Here is a 26093-nt window from a genome sequence, read left to right as displayed (position 1 = left end):
AAGATGCAAAATGGGCTGGCCCTACACATACATGCAACGGCGAGAATCTAGAGGGATATTTCAGTGCAAAGGTTCCCCCTGAAAAGCATGGGATCTCAACCCCACACCAGGCTCTCTGGTCCAGGGCACCAGAACTGGGAAGAGGAGCCCGCATAACACAGACTGTGAAAATTGGCAGGGATTCTGTCCACCAGAGAGAGATAGGAGTCAGCTAGAAATCCAGGTGCCCTCTTAGAGGTGCAGGACACAAAATCTCATTCAGAGCTATTTACCCTGGGCTCTGGCAGAGGGAAGATGGCTCAGAGCAGACTAGAGTCATGAGAGGAGGGATTGGGTTGTGTGCCTCTAGGAAGAGAGCTGATGGGACAGCTGCCAGGATCCCTGTGCTGAGCCCTCTCCCACACCACAGATGCCATCTTTCCTGGGTAGAGCACTTCTCTCCATATGGCATCACCCTGGGGAAATGCAATAGCCCCACCCTCTCGACTCCCTGTCATCATGCCCAGTGGCGCTCACACCATGCAATAAGTCAGCTGCCTGGGTCCGGGGTTTAGAGGTCCAGGTGGACTCAGGGGTTTTCAGAGACCGAGTTGTGTGCCTCTGGGATGGGGGCCATTCTCTCCAAATTCCCAGGAGAGTGACCGGCTCTGACCCCCTACAAAAGATTTACTAGCCCCACCCTTGTGACTCCTAGCTCTCCAGGAGGTCCTGGCAGAATCCAGAACAGATTAAGTTGTATGGCTCTAGGGTGGGAGCCACTTTTCCCTTGCATGCCTGACCAACACCATCATTCCTGTGCAGAACCCTCCCTTCACATGTCAAATCTTTGTCTGTTTGGGCCTGATGAACCCTGCTGGCTTCACCTTAATGACTCCCTGTGACCCAGCCCCACTAAAAAAGTCTGTGGGCATCCGGCACTGTCACTGAGTATGAATCTATGTCAGTCTAGTGAAAACCTCTCACCCCTACCTGGTGAATCACTGAGAACCTACCTCATGCAATTCATGTACCGACAGAGGCTCTTTTCAGTGAGTGAGTCTGCCATGCAGTTGGCAGGCTGAGGCAGGAAGAGGCAGGCATCAGCATGCTTTGGGCCTTTTGCTGACGTGCCCCCAGGCTTGTTGCTGGTGGAATCTGGCCGTGATGTGCAGTTTGGCCCTTCCCACACACACACAGGCCAAGTAAAATCAGCCAAAAACTGGATCACTTTGTTGCTCCAAACAGGTTGCTCAGAGCAAGTCATAGGCAGTGCCTGATATTGATATGCACACTGGAGCACCTCCCAAAAGGCCCCAGCACCAACATGCCCAGTGGCCAGCTTCAGACAACTTCAGAGCACGATCCAATTAGCTCTACAACTGGCACATCCAAAGGGAGATCTTGGCAGGCACCAGGCCCAATACAAAAGAAATTCTGTTTTGTATTGTTAGTGCCCACAGAGCAGCTCATACACTGTGGTCAGAGTTGACCCTCACAGCCAGCCAGCCTGAGGCACAACCCCATGCACAGACAGGCCAAGAACAATTAAAACTCAACTGCAACAGGGGGGCTCACATAACCCACACAAGGGACATTGCTGAAGCACCCTTCTCTGCTGATCAAGAAGACTATGCCACCGTTCCCATAGGACACCTACAATATAACACCACCCTACCAAGACTGGAAGACATAGCAGATTCACATAATACATAAAACTAAACACAAAGAGGCAGCCAAAATGGGGAAGCAAAGAAATATGTCCCAAGTGAAAGAACAGGAGAAATCTTCAGAAAAAGAACTAAATGAGGGAGGCAAAATAAATCTACCAGATATAGAGTTAAAAACAATAGCTATAAGGATGCTCAAGGAACTTACTGAGAACTTCAATAGTATGAAAAAGGACATAGAAACCATAGAAACAACCAGTCAGAAATGAAGAATACAATATCTGAAATGAAGAATACACTAGAAGGAATATACAGTAGGTTAGATGAAGCAGAAGATGAAATCAATAATTTGAAAGTCAAGGTAGGATAAAACACCCAATCAGAACAGCAAAAAGAAAAAATAATTTTAAAAAATGAGGATACTTTAAAGGACCTTCGGGACAATATGAAGCATAACGACATCCACATCGTAGGGGTACCAGAACAAGACAGAGAGCAAAAGATTGAGAACCTATTTGAAGAAATAACTAAAAATTTCACTAATCTGGTAAAGGAAAAAGACACACAAGTCCAGAAAGCACAGAGAGTCCCAAACAAGATGAAACCAAAGAGGCCTGCATGAAGACACATCATAATTAAAATGCCAAAGGTTAAAGACAAAGAGAGAATCTTAAAAACAGCAAGAGAAAGACAGTCATCTACAAAGGAGCTCCCATAAGACTTCCTGCTGATTTCTGTACAGAAACATTTCAGGCCAGAAGCAATTGGCAACAAAGTGATAAAAGAAAGGTCTTACAACCAAGACAACTCTACCAGCAAGGCTATCATTCAAAATTGAAGGAAAAATAAAGAGCTTCCCATGCAAGAAAAAGCTAAAGGAGTTCATTACAACCAAACCAGTATTAGAAGGAATGTTAAAGGGGCTTCTTTAAAGGAAAGAAAAAAGAATAAAACATGGACATAAAGAATAAAATGAAAATAAATACATAACTATCAATAATCACTTTAAATGTAAATGTCTTAAATGCTCCAGTCAAAAGACAGAGGAGAGGTGAATAGATAAGTACATAAGACCCATATGTATGCTGTCTATAAGAGGCCCACCTCAGAAGACACACAGAAGACACATAGAGGCTAAAAGTAAAGGGATGGAAAAAGATATTTCATGAAAATTGATAGGGAAAAAAATGGGGGTAGCAATACTTATATCAGGCAAAATAGACTTTAAATCAAAGGATATAAGAGACAAAGACACTCTGTGATAAATGGATCAATCAAACAAAAGGTTGTAACCCTTGTAAACATTTATGTACCTAAAATAGGAGGACCTAAATATATAAATCAAATCTTGATGCACATAAAGGGAGATATCAACACTACTACAGTGATAGTAGAGGATTTTAAAACCACATTGACCTCAATGGATATATCGTCCAGACAGAAAAATCAACAAGAAAATGGTGGGCTTAAATGACACACTAGATTGGATGGATTTAATTGATATATTCAGAGCATTTCACCCCAGAGCAGCAAAATACGCATTTTTTTCAAATGCACATGGAACATTTTCAAGGATAGACTACCTGTTAGGAAACAAAACAAGCCTCAATAAATTTAAGAAGACTAAAATCATATGAAGCATCTTCTCTGACCACAATGGTATGAAACCAGAAGTCAATTACAAGAAAAAACTAAAAAACATGGAGACTATATAACACATTATTAAACAATGAATGGGTTAACAATAAGGTCAATGAAGAAATTAAGATATCTTGAAGTAAATGAAAATGAAAACACAACATCCCAGCACAGAATTTTTGGACACTGGCCTTTGTACAGGACCTGATGAAGACAAGGTTGGATTTTTCCCACAGCAAGATGGACGAAGATGAGACATTGGGAACCTGGGGGCAGCCTTCCAATTATATCCCAATAAATCTTACCACTAACCTCAAAAAAAACCCCAAAAACCCAACACAACAACCCAAAAATCTATGGGCCACAGTGAAAGCAGTCCTAAGAGGGAAATTCATAGCATCACAGGCCTCCCTCAAGAATCAAGAAAAATCTAAATCTAACCTCACAGCTAAAGGGACTACAAAAAGAACAACAAACAAAGCCAAAATAAGTCAAAGAAAGGAAATAATAAAGATCAAATCAGAAATAAACAAAATAGAGTCAAAAAAACAATACAAAAGATCAATGAAACCAATAGCTGGTTCTTTGAAAAGACAAACAAGAATGATAAACCTTTAACTAGACTCATGAAAAAAAGAGAGAACCAAAATAAAAGAAGAAAAGTAACAACTGACACCACAGAAATACAAAAGATTATAAGAAAACATTAAGAGCAACTATATGCCAACAAATTGGACAATCTGGAAGAAATGGATAAATCCTAAAAACATAATATCAACAAAACTGAATCAAGAAGAAACAGATATTCTGAACAGATTGATTATAACTAATGAAATTCAGGCAGTAATCAAAAAACTGTCAACAAACAAAAGTGCTAGACTGGATGGTTTCACAGGTGAATTTTACCAAACATTCAAAGAAATACTAACACCTAAACTTCTCAAACTATTCCAAAAAATACAAGAGAAGAAAAACTCCCAAGTTCATTTCACAAGGCCAGTATTATCCTAATTTCAAAACCAGATAAAGACATTAAAAAGAAAAAATTATAGGACAATATCCCTCATAAACATACATGCAAAAATCCTCAACAAAACATTAGCAAAGTGAATCCAGCAATACATTAAGCAGATCATACACCATGATCAAGTGGGATTTATTTCTGGGATGCAAGGTTGGTACAATATCTGCAAATTGATTAACGTGATATACCACACATACAAAATAAAAGATTAAAACATGATCACATCAATAGGTACAGAAAAAAACATTTCACAAAATCCAGCACCCATCTATGATAAAACCTCTCAGCAAAGTGGGAATAGAGAGAACATACCTAAACATAATAAAGGCCGTATATGACAAACACACAGCTAACAACATACTTAATGGTGAAAAACTAAAAGCATTTCCTGTAATATCAAGAATAAGACAGAAATATCCACTTTTACCATTCTTATTCAACGTAGTACTGGAAGTCCTAGCCACTGCAACCAGACAAGAAGAAATAAAAGCCAACCAAATTGGAAAAGAAATACGAACATCATTATTTGCAGATGACATATTGTATATACAGAACCTGAAAGATTCCACTAAAAAATCTACTAAAATTGATAAATTCAGCAAAGTAGCAAAATAAAAAATAAATATCCAGAAATTGATTGCATTTTTATACACTAAAGGTGAGCTATCAGAAAGGGAAACTAAGAAAACAATTCTATTTACAATTGCATTAAAAAATACTTAGGTGATTTGGGTTGGTGAACACACAATACACCATACAGATGATGTATATAGAATTGTAACCCTGAAACCTATATAATTTTATTAACCAATATCACCCCAATAAATTCAATTTAAAAACACATAGGAATAAATTTAACCAAAGAGGTAAAACACCTGCACTCAGAAAGTTATAAGACACTGAAGAAAAAATTAGAGAAGATACAAATAAATAGAAGCATAACTCATGCTCATGGATAAGAAGAATTAACATTGTTAAAATGTCCATACTACCCAAAGCATATATAGATTCAATGCACTTCTATCGAAATCAAAATACCAATGGTGTGTTTCACAGAATGAGAACAAATAATTCAAAATTTTATAAAGAATCAAAAAGGACCCCAAGTAGCCACAGGAATCTTGAGAAAGAAGAACGAAGTTGGAGGAATCATGCTACCTGATATCAGGCTATACTACAAGGCCATAGTAATCAAAACAGCCCGGTACTGGCATAAAAACAGACACGTAGAGAATGGAATAGAATTAGAGAGCCCAGAAATAAATCTATGCTTGCATAGTCAAGTAATATTTGACAAAGGAGGCAAGAACATACAATGGGGTAAGAACAGTCTATTCAATAAATGATGCTGGGAAATTCAGAAAGACACATGCAAAAAATAAAACTAGACCACCTCTTGTATCACATACAAGAATAAACTCTAGGACTCCCAGTCAAGATGGCAGCAAAGGTAAGTATGGCTCACCTCCTCGCACAATCACATCAACATTACAACTCAAATATAGAATAGCCATCACTCAGAAGCATTAGAAATCAAATTGATCTGACAACTACGGAATTAAAGAAACCACACCCATCAAGACTGGTAGGAGGGACAGAGATGTAAAATGGGCTGGTCCAACAGCTACGTGTGGTGGATAAAAATCCAGGAGGGATATCTCAGGAGTGAAGAGCCCCAGCCCCACACCAGGTCCCCCAGCCCAGGATACCACTGCCAGAAAGATAAGTCACCATAACTTCTGGTTGCAAAAAACCAGCAGGGATTGAGCTGTTGGAAGAAACTTCTAGAATCCCAAGTAGTTCCTTTTAAAGAACCTACACATGGACTTATTCAGACTCACTCTCTATGAGCTCTAGCACCAGTGTATCAGCTTAAAAGGCATCAGTGGTATATAGGAAAAAACTAAAGTGTCTGGCATCAGGGCAAGAGCTGGGGACAGCTTTCTCCAAGACAGAAAGGCAGGCAGAGGCCATTGTCCATTTTCTGAACCATCCCCCAGGGAGCCAAAGAGCCGGCAGGCTGGTGCCATATCTGAGACTCCAACAATCTGGCTAACACTATTTGCTTTGCCCTGGAGATCCCCAGAGATTCCATCTCATCCAACTTACAGGCCCACCCAAACTTTTAATTGTACTTTTCCATATGAATGGCCAGTCTTGCCTCATGCTTCACAACTTCCTAAATCTTCTCAAACAAGCAACAGGCAGCCACATTGGGCCCCCAGCCATGCATATCTCTTGCTAAGTGGCCCCAGACCTGGCATTAGCAGCAGCCAGCCTAGATACACAGCTTGGCTTTGCCTGGAAAACTCCAAGCCTAGCACAAATAGCAGCCATCCTATATTACTATACAGCTCAGGCAGGGTGGCCCTGGATGAAACGCAGGTGGGGGCTGACCTTGGTCTGCACTACCTGGGGAAAATCCCAGGGCATGCGCACCCAGTGGACAGCTTTAGACCACATCGAAGCACCACCACCCTGCCTCTGCACAGCTGATGCTTCAAAGAAGTCAGAGGTTGGTGATCAGTGGTCAGAGTCAGTCCTTGCAGCTGACTGGCCTGGGTAAAACCCTCCTATTGACCTGCCAACAGTAATCAAGGCTCAACTACAAAAGGATGTATTCAGTTCACATAAAGGGTGCACCTTGAGTTCCTGGCTTGGGTAAAAGGGGAAGCTGTGCCACTGAACCCTACAGGACACCTACTACATTAGTCCACACCACCAAGACATGGAGCCAGAACAGCTCTATATAATACATAGAAACAAACACAGGGAGGCTGCCAAAATAAGGAGACAAAGAAACATGGCCCAAATGAAAGAACAGATCAAAACTCCAGATAAAGAACTAAACAACACAGAGATAAGCAATCTATCAGATGCAGAGTTCAAAACTGGTTATAAGGATGCTCAAGGAACTTAGTGAGAACATCAACAACATAAAAAAGATCCAATCAGAAACACAGGATACACTAACTGAAATAAGGAACAACTTACAGGGAAACAACAGTAGAGTAGATGAAGCCGAGAATCAAATCAATGATTTGGAAAACAACCAATCAGAACAACAAAAAGAAAAAAGAAACCCCACACCCCAAAAATGAGGATACTGTAAGCAGCCTCTGGGACAACTTCAAACATTCCAATATTTACATCATAGAATAAGAGAAAGAGCACAAAATTGGAAATCTATTTGAAAAAATAATGAAAGAAAACTTCCCTAATCTAGCAAAGGAAATAGACATGCAAGTCCAGGAAACATAGAGCGTCCCAAAGAAGATGCATACAAAGAAGCCCACTCCAATACACATCATAATTAAAATTTAAAAGGATAAAGACAAACAGAGAATCTTGAAAGCAGCAACAGAAAAGTAGTTAGTTACCTACAGGGGAATTCCTGTAAGATTGTCAGCTGATTTTTCAAAGGAAACTTTGTAGGCTAGAAGGAATTGGCAAGAAATATTCAAAGTTATAAAAAAGCGGTGACCTACAGCCAAGATTGTGCTACCCAGCAAAGATACCACTTAGAGTTGAAGGGCAGATAAAGAGCTTCCCAGAAGAAAAAAAAACAAACTAAACTAAAGGAGTTCATCATCACCAAACCATTATTACATGAAATGTAATATATTTCATTTCAAATCTATTACATGAAAGGGACTTATTTTAAAAAAAGACAAAGATCAAAAATATGAACAATAAAATGGCAGTCAATACATATCTATCAACAATTGAATCCAAAAAACAAACTAAGCAAACTAGAAGAAGAGAGACAAAATCATGGACACAGAGAACGTTTTGATTATTGCCAGATGGGAGGAGATGACGGAGGATGGGTGAAGAGGTTAGTGGATTAAGAAGTACCAATAAGATAGTTACAGAATAGCCATGGGGATGTAAAATATGGTATAGGAAATAGAGTAGCCACAGAACCTATACACATGGCCCATGGACATCAACAATGGTGTGGTGATGGCCTGAGGGAGTGTGGGGTGGTGGGTGGAGGGGGGTAAAGGGGGGAAAATTGGGACAACTGTAATAGCATAATCAGTAAAATGTAATTTAAAAAAGAATACACTGAAAATGGAATAAAGACTTAAATGTAAGACTCAAAACCATAGAACTCTTAGAAGAAAATATAGGTGATAAAATTTTGAACATTTCTCTTAGTAATATTTTTTTCTGAAATATCTCTCTGGCAAGGGAAACAAAAGAAAAAATAAACAAATGGGACTAAATCAAGCTAAAAAGTTTTTGCACAGCAAAGAAAACCATCAACAAAATGAAAAGACAACCCACTGAATGGTAGAACATATTCGTCAATGATACATCTGATAAGGAGTTAATACCCAAAATTTATAAAGAACTCTTGCAACTCATCAAACACAAAAAAGAACACCAAACAATCCAAGTAAAAAATGGGCAGAAGGCCCGAATAGATATTTCTCCAAAAAATAAATGAAAGAAGATGCCCAACATCACTAATCATCAGAAAAATGCAAATTAAAACCACAACAAGATGATATCTCACACCTGACAGAATGGCTATCACCAATAAATCGACAAATATGCTGGTAATATATTTGCCAACATGTTGGCAATAACATGAAGAAAAGGGAACACTTTTGCACTATTGATGGAAATGTAGGTTGGTGCAGCCACTGTAGAAAACAGCTTGAAGGATCCTCGAAAATTAAAAATGGAACTGCCTTATGACCCAGCGATTCCACTTCTGAGTATATATCTGAAAAAAAAAAGCCCAAAACAATAATTCAAAAGAATACATGCACCACTATGTGCATTGCAGCATTATTTCCAATAGCCGAACTATAGGAGCAACAAAGTGCCCATCAATAGGTGAGTGGATAATAAAGTTGTGGAACATGTATTCAATGGAATATTATGTGGTCATAAAAAAGAACAAAATCTTACCATTTGTGACAGCATGGACGGACCAGAAGGGTACTATGCTAAGTGAAAGAAGTCAGTCAGAGGAAGACAAATCCCATATGATTTCTCTTATGTGTGGAATCTAAAGATCAATATAAACGAACAAAACAGAAACAGATTCTCATAGATAGAGAATAGACTGATAATTCCTAGAGGGGAGGAGGCATGGGGGCTGAGTGAAAAAACGTGAAGGGATTGAGAAGTACAGATTAGTAGTTATGAACGTCATGGGGATCAAAAGTACAGCATAGGAAATGTAGTCAATAATATTGTCATAAGTACATACAGCACCAGGAGGGTACTAGAAATATCAGGTAGTGGAACATTTTGTTAAGTAATTGATTTTCTAACCATGATGCTGTATACCTGAAACTAATACAAAATAATAGTGAATGTAAACTATAATTGAAAAAAACTATTAAAAATTTAAAAAGAGAAAATATACATGAGTTCTTTGAAAATAATGAAGAGCTATATCATATTGTCAGCTAACCTCACTATATTTTTGTTTATCATGCAGTAATCAGGGAAGAGGGGGAGGAAGTGGGACACCTACTGATATGATACAATTTGGCTCACAGATGATCTAATTTATCTCAAGTAACAGATTTGGGTGACTAATGAAGACACCACACTCATAATAGAAAATTAGAAATAAAACCAGGAAATGAGATGTGCATTGCTACAATCCTGAAACTGAAACAGAACAATACGTGTTCACTGTTTCCATCTAAAGAGAGCAACAGGGCAATTTCCACTACTGGAGAAAGTCAGAATTCACATTATTACCCAATAAGTTATGCAGTGAGTAATGGAAGGTCATTTTGAAAGAGAAAGAAATAAAATATTTGGGTATATAAAATGAGGACTGCTTTTCTAGGCAAGTTAATATTTTGGGGATTACCCTGATTCTGTATCCACTGAAAATAAAAATGTAATAGCACACAAAATAAGTTGAAAATATTTGATTAGATCAAGATGGATACTTGGAAATTACCAATTCTAAAACTCAGTTTCACATTAAAATTACCAAACTGTTAAGCCTTACCAAGAACTTGCATGCGATACGCAAATAACGTCTGATGCCCATAGACCCAGAAGGGGTGACCAACAGATGACTTACTCTGACAGATGGTTTCTTTATCAGTAAATGTCACAGTTGTTTAGAGCTGTGAGGACCTTAGAGACCTACCAGACCCCTCAACTTTGCTCTCTGCTCTCAAGGAAACCACAGTCGAAACAAAGAGGCAAGACCAACCCATGTAAAATATTAACACAAACCTTTCCCTTGTTATGTAAGCAGTGAATGAATCACAGGCAGGAATATAGGAATTCAGACCAAGAGGTTGAGACGTGGGCTGCATCATCCCAGAAGGCTGTCAGTCTCAAATAATGGGAAGCTATAAATAAATATCTTGATTTCCTAATAAATCTGAAGAAATGCTGAATGAAATATTTTCTTCATGTGTGGAGAAAACATGTAAGAACTTCAAACTTAAAATGAGGTTGCTGATTCGGTTTAGGCACCTTAGTTCAGTGTTTAGAATCCTTAAGTGGCCCAATATAGAGGCCTCTCAGAAAAAAATAACTAGACACTGCCTGCTGATCAAAAATCAGAGTTAAGGTGGGCTGAATCATGAAACAATGCAAATAGTGAAGAGTTGGGGACAGTTTAGAGGGGAAGGGGGGTGGGGTTGTTAGTCCAAAATATCTTTACTGGACCAAAGGAATCTTCCCGTACGCAGCAAATGGAGAGCAGGGCCTGAGCCCAGGGAACTTGAGCCATTTTGCCCGGCCAAAATCAAGAAGACAGGGGACACAACAGACCAGCTTCTGGATTAATAAAATTCTGGAAGTTAAAGGCAGGAGGGGGTAGGTAAGCACCTGCTTTGGGGTAAACCCAGAATAAAATAGGCTCCAGAAGGCAGATCACAAACCAGGAGTGTGATGGAGTTGTTATGGACCTGCCTGCATTTGTGAGTGAGTCTTCCACCATCTGACCATGCTCTGCAGATGAATACCCCCAGACTAGCTTTTTTTGCTTCCCCTTTGGAGGGATATTACAGGTCTTAGCCACAGAACTTTGTATGCATCCAAGAAACACAAAGCACTCACTTTTAATGCTTGGGAAGCAAGGTAACCAAGGCAGTTCTGAGGACACAACTGTTGAAGCTCTGGGAACCTCCAGTCGCTGTGAGTCTCCATTACAATGCTTAAAATTCCCAATTATTATAGGCTCGTTCCTAGATCAACCAGGTATACTTTGGGGTGTAGCTAGGGGCCGGGTTGCCATGGAGCACAGGAGGGCCACATGGGGCCCATCCAATGTATTAGGCTTTTCCTGGATGAAAAAGAACTGTTGGGATCAGAACAATGACCCCAACCTGAGTTTACCACAGTGCCCAAGACTTAATTCATTCATTCATTCACTCATTCATGGAGACAGCATATCATAGCAGTATGGTTCAGAATGCAGGTTATGGAGCCAAATGCTTGGGATCCCTTTCTGGCTTTATCCATTACTAACATTGCGCTTCCTTCACCTGCCAAAAGCAGTCATTTATAGTACTTACTTCACAAGGTTGCAGTGAGTAATAAAAGACTGAATTCACATAATGAACCTAGAATAGTGCCTGGCACTAATAAGCACTCACTAAATTTTAGCTATTATTATTTATTCATTCATTCAAAAATGTTTAATGAATGCTGACTATGCATCAAGGACTGTATGAGGTCTTCATTATCCTTCAGTTCATTTTCCTCTTCTTCAACTTCTGTCCCTATCTCAGTCATCAGCTAGGAATGTGGGAGTCATCGTAAATTCCCCCCTCTCCTCACTACCACTGCCCACTTCTAAAGAGGGCCAGGTTTCACCTATTAAACAACGGTCGCCCCTTCTCCCTTTTCTATTCCTCACTATCACTGCCTGACTCAAACCTTCTTTAATTTCTCTTCTCAAACATTGTGTAACCTCCTCTGCGTCTCCCGATGGCTAGTGTCCCTCTCACGATCTACTCTCCATCTTGATTCTAAATTGTCTTTTGAAAACACCTATCTGGCAATATCATGCACTTGCTTCAAGCCCTTTATAAGATAAACGCGCAGCTCCTACCCGGCACACAGGCCTGTGTGATGTGGGCCAGCCTGTCTCTCCGGCCCTCTCCCCAGCCTTCACCGTGTGCCCACACTAAACAGGCTGCAGTTCCCTGGCTGTATGACACCGATCCCGCTGCTGAGCCGCCTCCTATCCTTCCATCTTCCTGACAGACCCCCACCGCTTACATTAAAGTTTGTTATTTAATCAATAAACACTTCCTAACACTTGTCAGCAGTGGACTCTGTGCCACGTTCAGGGAGTGTGATGAGGAACACACTCAACCCTTTCTTTGTCAAGGAAAGAGTGCATCTGAGGCTCCTGAGGGAGAAATGAACTATGAAAATTCAGGTAAACTTGTCTCAGATTTAGCACTATTACTCTCACTGGTTGGGTATCTTACAGAATTAGAGAAATTGCATATATTTTGGCATCAAGTCCAAAAATACTTCAGCTGATTTCAGTCCTAACAATAAGCTCTGACACAGTGGCTTTACTTGTTTTGACTCATACAGCTACAATGTGTTAGAAAAGGTTGATTTGAACTATAAAAACAGTGATCAGAATGTTGCTTCACTACAGTGTTATGAAGTTATAAGCCATGAATTAGTCACTATTTTGTAAAAGGTGAGTAACCAAGAGTTTCTGTGATTGTCTAGGGGTAATAACAGGTGGGGTTTATTTTTACATGGTTATGAAATAATACAAAATACAGTTAATTGAAACAACTTTAAAAAACACGTCTTTCTAATTAATATATTTTACATCATTTACTGAATAAACATGTATTGAATAAGCACAACGGGCCGCTTACAAAGACAAGTGGATGATTAAAGGCAAACCTTCCTTATTTTCCCAGCAATGATGACCCAGTTCATTCAAATCCCGGACTTGCACAACCCTCAGTCACGTTGGAACAGAAGCCAGGCTCTGGGCATGGATTTGTCATAGTGCTCATCTCCTTCCACTGGACTTTCCAGCGGGTGTCTGACCTCCCACACTAGAGTTCAGCCCCCTTGCGGGCAGGGCCCTGTCTTACTCATGAATGAACAGAGCTCCGTGAAGAAGCTGGCAGAGACCGGGCGTCCAATGGCTGTGCGCGGGGCTGCCTGGGCTCAGCTCGGCCCCAGCAGGGATGCTGCGCCCTTTTCTCTTCGAAGTTCCTACCTAAGCAGCCTAAGGGCTGCTGCCCAACTGCAATAAGACCTATCAGTGTAAACATTTTAATTTCTCAGTTGCAACTGGTATCCACCTTCCTCAAAAATTTTCATGTGGTTCTAGCACTACTTTACTGAAGACAAACGACCCGAAAGATTTTGATTCAGAGAGAGTGATACACAATCACTACGTAAAATGACGTCTCCACCAGACCATGCCAGTGAAAGTAATAACAAATCATCTATTGAATTATGAAATTAATGTTCTCTTGGGCCTCTGTGGCAAACCATGTGATTTCAATGGTTATCTAACATCAGCCTAGTGACCCTAGCTGGTATGTTGTACCAACCAGCAGGCGGGCGCTTTAGGAAACTGAGAACCTGACCGGTTACTTCCTATACCCCCCACGCCAGGGCAGCAGCGTACCCATTTCACAGCTTAGTCTTATTTTAAAACACGGCGAGAGCAAACCTCACTTTTCAAAAGTTCATTAACAAAGTCTCACAATTAAAAGAGCGGCCTGTGACTCATTTTTGGATACCCACGTGGAAATAACAACTCCTCCCTTTGCTGAGAAACGGCTTAAACAAGCGCATGAGAACCACAGGAAGTAATCATACTGAGCTCGGCTGGTGTCCGTGGACTCCACAGTTCCCTCTCGGGCAGTGGGGTACACAAAGGTGCTGCCACTACTTCTTGTTTTCAGTGTCCTAAAAAGAAAAAGTCTCCTGTGGGCTTATAAGGAGCTGTTTCAAAGCTGCGTCAGTTTCTCGGTATTTCCTAGCTCCTTGCTCATACTGTGAAGTCAACAAGTAACCACTCCGGTGGTATTTTTGAAAAAGTGTAACCTAATAGGAAGTGAAGAGGTGATCCAAGCGAAGTAATGCCCCCTACTAATTACAAAAACAAAACTCCAACCTTTTGACTTAAAGTAAAATTAGTCCTAAGCGAATACTTAAGGGAAGCCTATCAACAAGTATCTAAAATAATTTCTGGAAGCCCTATATGCGCAGTCCCTTCCCTGCCCCATGGGAGAAAGAATCACGCCTCTCTACAGGAGAAACCCACGGCCGTGTTCCCAGAGGTGCCACGAGCCGGCGCGAGCACCGGGCCAGACCCGAAAGGCCCCCGAGGGCATCCCTCGCGTCCCGGAGCCAGCCAGCCCCCCCTCCTCGGAGGAGCCCCGATCCCGCAGCTCTGAGCGCACAGTTTCGCGGAGCGCGTCATCGCGCCTGGAGCGGTTAAGGAGAGAAAAAGAGAAAAACGAACCGGGAACGGGCCGGAGCGTGCGAACCCAGACGCCCTGTCCTGCGCGGGCGCCCCTCCCGCGCTGGGCGCAGAGTCAGGAAACCTGCTGCGCGACTCCCCACGCCTCTGGCGGCTCTTCCAGCGCCGCCAGACCTCCGCGCCGCCGCCGTCGCCGCATCTGGGCGCCGCCGGCCCGGCCCCCTGGGCGTCGGAAGCGCTCACAGCTGGGCACCAGGCCCCGCCCCGGGAGGACAGTGCTGGGTCCCAGCGTCTGTCCCCGCCCCGCCTCGAGTGGGTGCGCTCCTGACCGCGGGGAGCGGGGCGGACCCACACCTGCCTCCTCCCCTCCTCGGCCCGCCCCTTCGCTCCAGGTGCTGCCCCCGGCATGATACCCTCCTCCCCACCACCCTTTTTCGTGCCCACCCCTCCGCCGGCACGGAGAGGTGGACAGGATTTTCCCCGGGAATCCCCGCGGCGCCTGTGACGTTTGTCCGTCGGTTGATTTTCCGCGGCGCGGACACTTGCTTCAGGGTCGCAGCGTGGGTGTGACCGCGCGAGGCTGCGGTCCGCCCTGCACCTGCCGCGGCTCCTGAGCTGCCCGGAAGGCTGAGCGTCACGGCGAAGCTGAGCAGGGGCTTGGTCTTCCCAGAACCGACCCGGCCTCACCTCTCTCGAGCCAGCCTAACACCAGTCGGGGTCATTCATTCGTTTGCTATCAAGTGAGCGTCCACTCCAGCACTGAGGCTACAACTGTGGTCAAAAATGCCGCAAGACTTTATGCCCTCAAGGGCCTGGCATTCCAGTGGCGAAAGATAAACAGATAAGCGTGTGTTATGTGAGCTATTATATGTGGGTACAGTATGTGGTAAGTATCTTGAAAAGTAAGGCTGAGGGTGAAAAATTACAAGAAGTGCTCAAGGAAGGAACAGGCCTGCACTAATGTCAAGGACATGCAGGAGCTCCCAATGGCCACAACTGAACAATTTGATACAAAATAAAGCACTATTGGATTACAACCGTAAACAAAGAAATCCATGAGCCCATAATGATATAAATAAATGGTTGAATAAATAAATGGTGGAGAAGGGATAAATCTCCCCTGCAGAAGATTTCCTATATGGTTTGCTCACAGTGACTTTTTCCCCAAAAGCATGGAATGGAGAAAAGGAGTAACTCTACATTGGGGATACCTGAAAACCACTACCTCAAGCCAGGCAATCAAGGTCAACAACATTAACAGTCATGATCATATCAATAGCATGTACTCTTCATATGATGCGATGAAAATGTCACTTTTCCTCTGTGGTCTTCCTCCCCAAAAACACACAACCCTGGTCTTACCATTAGAAAAAAAAACATCAGATTCCAATAGTGGGACATTCTACAAAACACCAGACAAATATTCCTCAGAGCCGTCAACGTCATCCAAAACAAGGCAAATCTGAAAAACTGCTCTAGCCTGGGGAAGCCTAAGGAAACTCACAATTACATGTGATGTGGTTATATAGGATGGGGTCCCGGGACAGAAGGATATTAGGTAAAAACTAAGGAAACCTGAATTAAGTGTGGACTTTTATTACTACTGAAATGTCAGGATGGGTTCCTTAGTTGGGATGATTTATCATACTGATGTAAGATGGTAATAATAAAGAAAAATGGGAATGAGGTTTATGGAACCAGGGACAGCCAACCTTTTGGCATCTCTGCACCATACCAGAAGAAGAAGAATTGTCTTGGGCCACACATTAAATATGCTGCAATACATAATCACACACACACACACACAAAAGGAATCTCATAACGTTTTAAGTAAATTTACGATTTTGAGTTTGGCCACATTCATGGCCATCCTGGGCTGCGTGTGGCCCATGAGCCACAGTTTGGGCACCCCTGCTTTGCAATTTTTATGTAAATCTAAAACTATTTCAAAAAAATAAAGTTTATTTTAAAAATAAAGCAAAATAAAAAGGGTGAGGGGATAGAATATATACCAAGTCTTTCAAGATAGGTAAACTGTCGAGAGGGGAAACAATGAAATGGGGTAAGACCATTTCAAGCTGGAGGGGTCTGTAAAGGTAAAGGCAAGAGCAAGCTTGGCTTCTTGGTATAATCTTGTGTGGGAGGAACAAAATGAGAGGGGACAGAGTGAGAAGTGGTGGGGTGAGGGCTAGGGAACGAAACATGTAGGGCCTTGGTGGTCATGATAGTTTTTAAATCTTACTTTGCTTGATAAGGGAAACTATTGAAGAATTTTTAGCGAAGGAGCCACATGATGTGCTTTCCCCCCACCCCTACTGTTGTGTTGAGTATAGATGGGGGGGGGGGGACAAGGGTGTAAGCAAGCCAATCGGTTAGGAAGCTGTGACAGTTAATTTTATGTGTCACTTGACTGGGCCACAGGGTTTCCAGGTAGTATATTAAACATTATTCTAGGTGTATCTGTAAAGGTGTTTCTGGATGACAATACCTTTGAATTGGTAGACTGAGTAAATCAGATTGATTGCCCTTCTCAGTGTGGGTGGGACTCATCTATCTGCTTAAAACCTGAATAGAACAAAAGGCAAGGGAGGGGAGAGTTTTTCTCTCTTGGCTTGACTGTCTTTAACCTGGGGCATCAGCTTTCTCCTGCCTTTGACTTGCCTTCAGTCTGGACACCATTTGCTCTCCAGCTTCGCAGGCCTTCAAACTCAAACTGGAATTAGGTCACCAACTTTCCTGGGGGCCCAGCCTGCATCTGCAGATATTGGGACGTCTAGGCCTCAGCAACTGAATGAGCCAGCCCCTTTCTCTCTCTCTCTCTCTCTCTCTTTTCTCTCTTCAGTTTCTCCTGCCCGCCCTCCACAGGTGGCTAAGATTTGCATAGAAGAAAAGGAGGGAATCTGGCCTCAAGGTGCAGGGGTTCTTAAATTGCTAAAAGAACAGAAAAGATTCCTAAGGAAAAAGTAGACTATATATGCCACCATTGAGTCACCAGGTCACCTCTAGGCTCCTACCCATGATCCCTTTACTATCCTCAAGTCCAGATCCAAGTTACAGGCTACAGGAGAAGAACCTCTGAGTGTGAGAGGCTTCCAAAGAAGGCCACTGCTATGCAATCTAAACACCGACGTTCTTCCTCTAGCATTTCATTTTCATTCTGATTTCCCTGAAAATTCAATAACTCTATTAACCCAGAAAAAATTCTAAGTAAGCTTAGAAAAACCACTTTAAAACATGCAACAAATAACTCATAGAAAAGCAAATTTTTTGTTGTTCTGTAAGCTTATTTTGCTGTGCCAGGTACAGAAGGAGGGTAGAAATCAAGTGGTGAAAACTGCTATTTTGATTTAATTAAATGTTTTCTCTGCCTATAGTTCCTTAAAAGACACTGTTGTATTCTTATTTTAACCCAAATTGCAACTAAGTGAAAATTTACATCTTACATATTGGCATACTTCTAAGAGGCCTGAAGTTTAACATGCACTGCCTGTTGTATGCGTACAAATAGAATATTTTCCGTGAAAGAGAATGATCTTTAAAAATCTGATCTAGGGATAGGCGAACTGATCTGCTTAATAGTTCTTAAGGGACACTAATTTTTCTGCAAATGCTCTTAGGCATAACAAGTTGCAAAACTATTTTAAGATGAGACCGTTACTCAATACTCATTTCTGGTAAAACCCCTTTTGCACCATGACCCTGTCCTGCGGAACTGATAAAAGTGAAACAAAAGTATAAGCAGAACATAACAAGCCATGCCTTTTACAGACAACAGTTTAGTCATAAACCTTCAAATATTGGTTTTGAATCTGAATGATTCAGTTACTTATCAACAAGTGTAATTTTCACAAATAGGCTAAACAATTTTTACATCCATATTTTGTACATTGATGTAAATTTGTGCTATCGATTTAGAAACTATATATTTCTACATCAAAAAGCCTTACTTTGGGGCCAAGATGTGGTATTCTCTTTTTCCTCCTCTTCCTCCATTTCATCCCCTTCCTGCAGCTTCATATCTTTATCCGTCTTCAGTTTCTTTTAACACGCTCCTCAGATGGACTGATCCCTTCCTTCGGTATGGTTTATAATTTCTGTGAGTTCATGGACCATAACCAGCATCCTTTCATGACCCTAAAGAAAATTTAAAAGTATAATATTGGCACCACAAAAAACAAACGTTATTCAAAGGAGGAATGTTTTTAAAATAAATTTACTGAAAGTAATAGGGAAAATAGATTGAAATCTGAACAGTGAACTCACAAATTCAATGAGCAGTCTTCCCCTGAGAATACCTGCCGTAGGGGTGATGATTGTGGGGAGACCTTGGAGAAGCTGACAGGTGCTCCTCAGTCCACAGCTCCTTACCTTGCTGTGTACACCAAGGGTGAGGAGGAATCTTTGGTAGGAACTGACATGGCCTTGCATAACTAGCCCTGGGTGTTGAAAGCAAGCCACTCCAGCTGATTTCTTTAAACCCTATTTTCTGCACTTTGGTGATGAGCAAAAGTAATTTATGTAACAGGAACTTTTGCCACAACTCTACATCCCTACTTGGTGGGCGAGAAGAAACATTGACAAAGCAAATGCCCCCATGCAAATCAGAATTGATTAAAATGCACATGTAAGGGGCATAGACTATGTGGGGGGCATAGTCTATTCAAGTCTATTTCTCTCATGGTCCTGTTACATCACCTCTCCAACTTAAGTAATGAGTAGAGCCCGCTTCAAGGAAAAGAAATATATGGCATCCAGTGTTGACACATTATTTCACGATAATGCTATTCAAATATTAATAATATAAATACAGTGTTACTTACATAAATAAGGTATAAATTCCTATGGTTACAAAATATAACATCCAAACCAATCTACATATTAAAAGTACAAAATTAATAATATTAAAAGAAACATTGATTTAATGTTTTGGTGAAGTGAAATAAAAATATATATGTTCTAAAAGTAGAAAAATGCATTGGTGTATTTTGTAAGATTCTCTCTATTTTTAAGACAATAGACACTCATTTGAATGATCCTCATAATCATTGCTATGATTTTTCCTTCAAAATTATACTTTCATCTTGACTCATCAATTCATAAATTTTTCCAGCTTTATTGAGGTATGATTGACATATAAAATTGTAAGATATTTAAAATATGCAAAGTGTGCAAGCAGGATATGTATATATTGTGAAAAGATTCCCACCACCTACAACACATCCATCACTTCCCCTATTTATCTTTTTTCATGTGAGAACATTTAAGTTTTGCTCTCTTAGCAAATTTAATTGTATTATACAGTGTTAATTATAGTCACTGTGTTTATATTAGATCCTCAGACTTTATCTATCTTATAGCTGAGCATTTGTACTCCTTCACTTAGCTCTTCCTATTTCCCCCACCCCAGCTCCTGGCAATCAGTTTTCAACTCTGATTTTATGAGTTTGACCTTTTTTTTTTTTTTAGTCCTCACATAAATGATGCAATGAAGTATTTGTCTTTCTCTGTCTGGCTTATTTCACTTAATGTAATATCCTCAGGTTTGATCTATGATTCTTTCTTTCTAATGCTGAATACTATTCATTCATATATATATATATATATACCACATGTTCTTTATTCATTTGTTGATGGACATTTAGGTTGTTTCCATATTTCAGCTATGGTAGATAATGCTGCAATGAACACGTGAGAGTATATACAGGGTCCAGCAGAAGTAAGGCCCGCTTGAGTGTGGTTGGTAGGGTATATGAATGTCTCACACAAGACGGCCAGCAGCTTGAACATTTCACCTAAAATGTTATACAGTGTACTTGAGTGTGATATTGTTATGTTACAGAATCACATGCTCATGATTTTGTAATTAAAACAAGGTGTGTGCTGGACCCGGTCTGTTTTTTAGGTTTTTTTGTTTGTTCGTTTCCTTCAGATAAATATCCAGTAGTGGAATTGCTACATCATGTGGTAATTCTTGTTTGACCTTTTTAAGGAACTTCTATACTATATTCCACAGTTGCTCTACCAGTTTATATTTCCAGCAACAGCGCACAAAGTTTCCCTTTCTCCACATTCATGGCCAACATTTGTCATGTCTTGTCTTTTTGATGATAGCCATTCTAACAGGTGTGAAGTGATATATCATTGTTTGTTTATATAGCCTGATGATTTGTGATGTTGCATACCTTTTTATGTACCTGTTGGCCATTTTATGGCTTCCTTAGGAAATGTCTATTCAGGTCATCTGCCCATGTTTTAATCAGATTGGTTGTTTTTGCTATTGAGTTGTATGAATTCTTCATATTTTTTGGATGTTAACCTCTTATTAGATATATGGTTTGCAAATATTTTCTGCCATTCTGTAGGTTACCTTTTCCTTTGAGGTGCAAAAACTTTTTAGTTTCATGTAGTCTCACTCGTTTGCTTTTGTTTTTGTTTTTGTTTTTTGCCTTTGCTTTTGGTATCAACCACCCCAAAAATATTGCAAAGACCAGTGTCAAGGAACTTACCCCCTGTTTTCTTCAAGGAGTTTTGTGGTTTCAGGTCTTATGTTTAAGTCTTTAATCTATTAGAGTTGATTTGGGGGCATAGTGTAACATAGAGGTTCAGTTTTATTATTTTGCACGTGGCTGTCCGTTTCTTTCAATACCATTTATTGAAGAGACTCTCCTTTCCTTATCGTATATTCTTGACTCCTTTGCCCTAAATTAATTGACCACAGATGTGTGTGTATGTTTCTCTGCTCTCCATTCTGCTGCATTAATGTATGTGTCTGTTTGTATTCCTATACCATATGTTTTGATTACTACAGCTTTGTAAAATAGCCTCAAATTAGAAAATATGATACCTCAAGCTTTGTTCTATCTCAAGATTTCTTTAGCTATTTGGGGTCCTATGTGGTTCCATACAAATTTTAGAATTATTTGTTCTAGTTCTGTGAAAAATGCCATGAGAATTTGGATAGAGATTGCATGGAACCTTAGATTGCTTGGGTAATAGGGACATTTGTAACCAAACCCAGGTTCAGCTTTGCAATGAAAACCAAACTTATGAGACAGATGTTGGTGAGAAGGAAGGTGATTTATTCAAGTATCAGCATCTTGAGAAGACGGGCAAACTCCTGTCCTCAAAAACCCATCTTAACATCCCTGGTCAAGCCAGTGATTCTTCTAGGGAGTTGATGGGGATTTGGAAGGGGGAAAATTCCTAGGGGAAGTGAGGACATGCTGTTTCTCTTGGCAGTAAGGGGAAGTGGGACTGAAAGGGGAGCCACATAGCTTCTTCCCAAGCTTACTCCCTTCGTGAGGTGTTATCTCTCTGTTTGCATTAGCATTTCATAAACCCACCCATGTATCTCACCACGGCATCTCATAACTGCAAAGAGAACTGAAGTACAGGGTTGATTCAATGCTTCAATTGGTTACAAAATACATAACTTTGATTATTAGCTGGGAGATACTAAATTATGGTTACAACTTAACATCTTAGTGCAGGCAGAGGTTTTTACAAAGAGGAAGGAGAGGGAAAGCAGAACAAAGAGCAGGGGAGGGGTTGCAGACATGCAGGCAGTGAGTGTCCTTGCTGGTGCTGATATGGACCTTTATCATCAGTGACCTCGAGTCAGGACTCTTGAAGTTAGACTGTTTCTTAGGTTTACACAGGAACTGAAACTATTGATTCTAGTAAAGTATCCTGAGAAAAAAAACTTTTAATGTGTAAACTCTAGCTTTAAGAGAAAAATCAGGTTAGAGTAACAAGCTGGGTTTAATATTTACTAACACTAATACAGATAGATTTATATAAGTATAGTGTATTCTTTCCCTATTATAAGTTTAACAATATTAATTCTTCCAATCCATGAACATAGATATCTTTCCAACAATTTTTGTCTTCTTTATTTTCCTTAATCCATGTGTTACAGTTTTCAGTGTACAAATCTTTCTCCTCTGTGGTCAAATTTATTCTTAGGTATATTATTCTTTTTGATGAAATTGTAAATGGTATTATTTTCTTAATCTCTCTTTTGATAGTTTATTATTAGTGTATAGATACACAACTGATTTTTATATACTAATTTTGTGCCCTACAACTATACTGAATTTGTTCATTAGTTCTAACAGTTTTTTGGTGGAGTCCTTAGGATTTTCTACCTATAATATCATGTCATCTGAAAATAGTGACAATTTTACTTGTTCCTTTCCAATTTGGATCTTTTATTTATTTAACTTGCCTAGTTGCTTTGGCTCCTATTTCTACTATTATGTTGAATAAAAGTGATGCTAGTAAGTATCCTCATCTGATTTCAGAGGAAAAGCTTTAAGCTTTTCATTACTGAGTATGATATTAGCTATGGGTTTGTCTTACATAGTCTTTATTATATGGAAGTACATTCCCTCTATACTCACATTGTTGAGAGTTTTCATCATGAATTGATGTTGAATTTTCTCAAATGCTTTTTCTGCATAATTAAAATGACCACATGACTTTCATCTTTCATTTTGTTACTGTGGTGTGTCACATTGATTGATTTGTGTATATTGAAATATCCTTGCACACTGGTATAAATTCCACTTAATTGTGGTGTAATGTATTGTTGAATTTGTTTTACTAACTTTTTTTGATAATTTTTATTTATGTTCATCAAGGATGTTGTCCTGTCATTTTCTTTTCTTGTTTTCTTTTTTGTCTGGTTTTCATATCAGAATAATGCTGGCCTCATTTTAAATGAGTTTAAAAGTGTTCATTCTTTCATTTTTTTGAAAGAGTTTGGAAAGGATATTTATTCTCTCAAAATATTTTGTAGAATTCACCCATGAAGCAATCTGGTCCTGGACTCTGGTTTGTTAGGTTTTCTTTACTGATTCAATCTTTTTAGTAGTAATTAGTGTGTTCAAATTTTCTAATTTTTTAATTATTCAGTCTGGTAAGTTACGTTTATAGGAGTATGTCTCTTTTTTTAGTTGTTTAATTTTGACATATAATTGTTCATAGTAGTCTCTTACAATCTTTTGTATTTATGTAGTATCAGTTGTAATATTTTCTCATTTCTGATTTCATTTATTTGAGTCCTCTCCTTTTTTGGCTGTTGTTTAGTCTAGCTAAAGATTTGTCAGTAACATAGTATATGCGTAGGTTCATTTTCCTTTATATTTAGTGTACCTATTATAGGTTTTTGCTTTGTGGTGGCAATGAGGCTTATATAAAGCATCTTATATTTATAACAGTCTATTTTTAAGCTGATTTCAACTTAAGTTCCTGTGCTAAAGCTCTATATTTTTACTCTTCCCCCTTGCACATTTTGTTTTTATTGCTGTAATTTATATTTTTACCTAATGTATCCATTAATAAATTGTTATTTTTCCTACTTTGTCTTTTAACCTTCATACTAGCTTTATAAGTAATTTATCTACCACCATTACAACATTAGAGTGGTCTGAATTTTCATATTTACCTTTACTGGAGAGATTTATACTTTTACTTGTTTTTCTGTTACTACTTAGCATCCTTTCATTTCAGCTTGAAGAACTTCCTCTAACAATTTTTTATAAGAACAATTTAATGGTGATCAAATCCTTTAGCTTTTGCTCGTTTGAAAACTCTGGTTCTGAAGAAAAACGGCTAGGTAGAGTATTCTTCCCCATGTTTCCCATAGCCTTGTGGGTCTCATGGACAAAAACCCCATTGACTTTCAGAGGTAGGCATTTGTGTGCATGGGGGCATCTCTATGCTGGAAGTCTTAAAAACTGAGACACTAGATTGGGTGCAAAGTCATTGTTCGTCAGGGAGAAGCTGGGAGCTATGAGTTTTCTCCCCATTGTAGGTCACTGCTAAGTGCGGAGTTTATAGTGAGAGTGGGTCTCAGTTTTTCCCATTTTTGGGTTTGGGTTTTTGTCTTGTTCATCCAATGTGTAGGAGTCACTCAGCTATTTTTTTAATTTTTTTCTGAGGGAATTTTTCTGTATGTAGCTGTAGAATTGTTACTGGTTAACAGCACAGCAAAGGAATCTCCGGTTTGTAGCAGCACTGGCAGGGGAGATGGTGGGAAACGAAGGGGCTGCTGAGGGTATAGAGCTGGGCCATGGGAATGTGTCCTGGGAGCTGCTTGAACACCCACCCATGTTCCTCAGGGACAGAGATTAGAGGTTTGAGTCCTGAGGGCATGTAGCCCGTCAAAGAAAGCCTTGGCCAACCACCTAGGATCACGGCAAGGACATTTAATTTCACGGCTGCAGCACCAGACCACTTCCACAAAGCATGAGGCCGTGTTGCCTGGGTCACTGAGTGTGTGCCTTGTAGATGCTCTGCCCCAGCATGGATGCTCGACACTCCATGCAAAAGCCTAGCCTCTGGCTGTCGATGCCCCGCCCCTACCACTGAGGCCACCCTCCGCACTGTCTGAGAGGCCTTGAGGGGTTTCAAGAGTTCCTTTAGTTCTGACACTCTCTGTCAGTAGGTCCTGAGTATGGGAAACTCACTGCATGCAGGGACTAGGGCACGCGAGGCATGGAGTTGGTGGAACACCGGGGGAGTCTCCCCCACCGGCCAAGATGGTTTCGGGCAGTTTCTTACACTGAGTATCTGGAAAGCTAGCAAGATAATTGGATAAAGGAAAAAGGCCTCCATTCCCTTCCAGTACTACATGAGGTGATGCGTGGGACCAGAGGAAAATAGTCACATGTGCCAAAGAACTCAAAATGGCAGCAAGGGAGGTGCTGGGCCAAAAAGGTCTGTGAGTCTAGCCAAGGGAAAGAAGGGGTTGCTTGGGAGGGGGAGCCCCCTAAAATATGAGAAAGCACCTGATCCGTCCAATACCCAAGTTAATATAGTTTCAAAGGAACAAAGAAATGCTCTCTCGCCCACCAGTGATACACTGGCTGGTGCGTTCATGCAGCTTGTAGCCCTCGCAGCTGCATGGCCCACAGCTGTGCGGGCTCCACATGCAGGCTCCAGGAGGAAACCTGAAATGAACAGCAGCTGAGGACACACTAAACTACAAGGATGACCACTGGGTAGCCGCCTGCACGCTTCAAAGGACTGTATTTTAAATTGGAACAGGAACTCTGGGCACTGAGTTTTGTCTTGCTCTTGTTGAGGAGATGGGCTTTGAGACAAGAATCTGCCATTCTCCCAGATGACACAGCACCTGAATAAAACGCCTTTGCTTTTTACACCAGGATCTCTCTCATGAGTTTGGCTTCTGTGGCGACAGACGGCTGAACCTCCACTTATGTTTACTAAAAGATTCAGTGTGTCCCTGAGAGGAGGAAGTTGAGGAGCCATCTTGGACTGGAAATCTCATCACTCTGCACTTTTCAAAAAAGTATTTATTTATTTACTTTTAGAGTGAGGGGAAGGGAGGGAAAGA

General features: G+C 40.6%; 1 protein-coding gene across 1 annotated transcript in view; it reads right to left on the bottom strand.

Annotated features, from left to right (window-relative positions):
* STX11 (syntaxin 11) overlaps positions 1-14907 on the bottom strand; it is a 32972-nt gene extending 18065 nt beyond the window's left edge. Inside the window, exon 1 of the mRNA XM_054568968.1 lies at positions 14774-14907. The gene's annotated coding sequence lies outside the window, so the exon portion shown is untranslated. The remainder of the gene's footprint in view (positions 1-14773) is intronic.
* Between the last annotated feature and the right edge of the window lie 11186 nt (positions 14908-26093).

This window comes from Pteronotus mesoamericanus, unplaced genomic scaffold (genome assembly GCF_021234165.1).
Source record: "Pteronotus mesoamericanus isolate MK-2021 breed Mesoamerican mustached bat unplaced genomic scaffold, CSHL_Meso_final contig_20, whole genome shotgun sequence".
In the NCBI taxonomy this organism is placed as follows: domain Eukaryota; kingdom Metazoa; phylum Chordata; class Mammalia; order Chiroptera; family Mormoopidae; genus Pteronotus; species Pteronotus mesoamericanus.
Note: the sequence above shows the minus strand (reverse complement) of the source record. Positions and strands in the feature narration are given on the sequence as shown.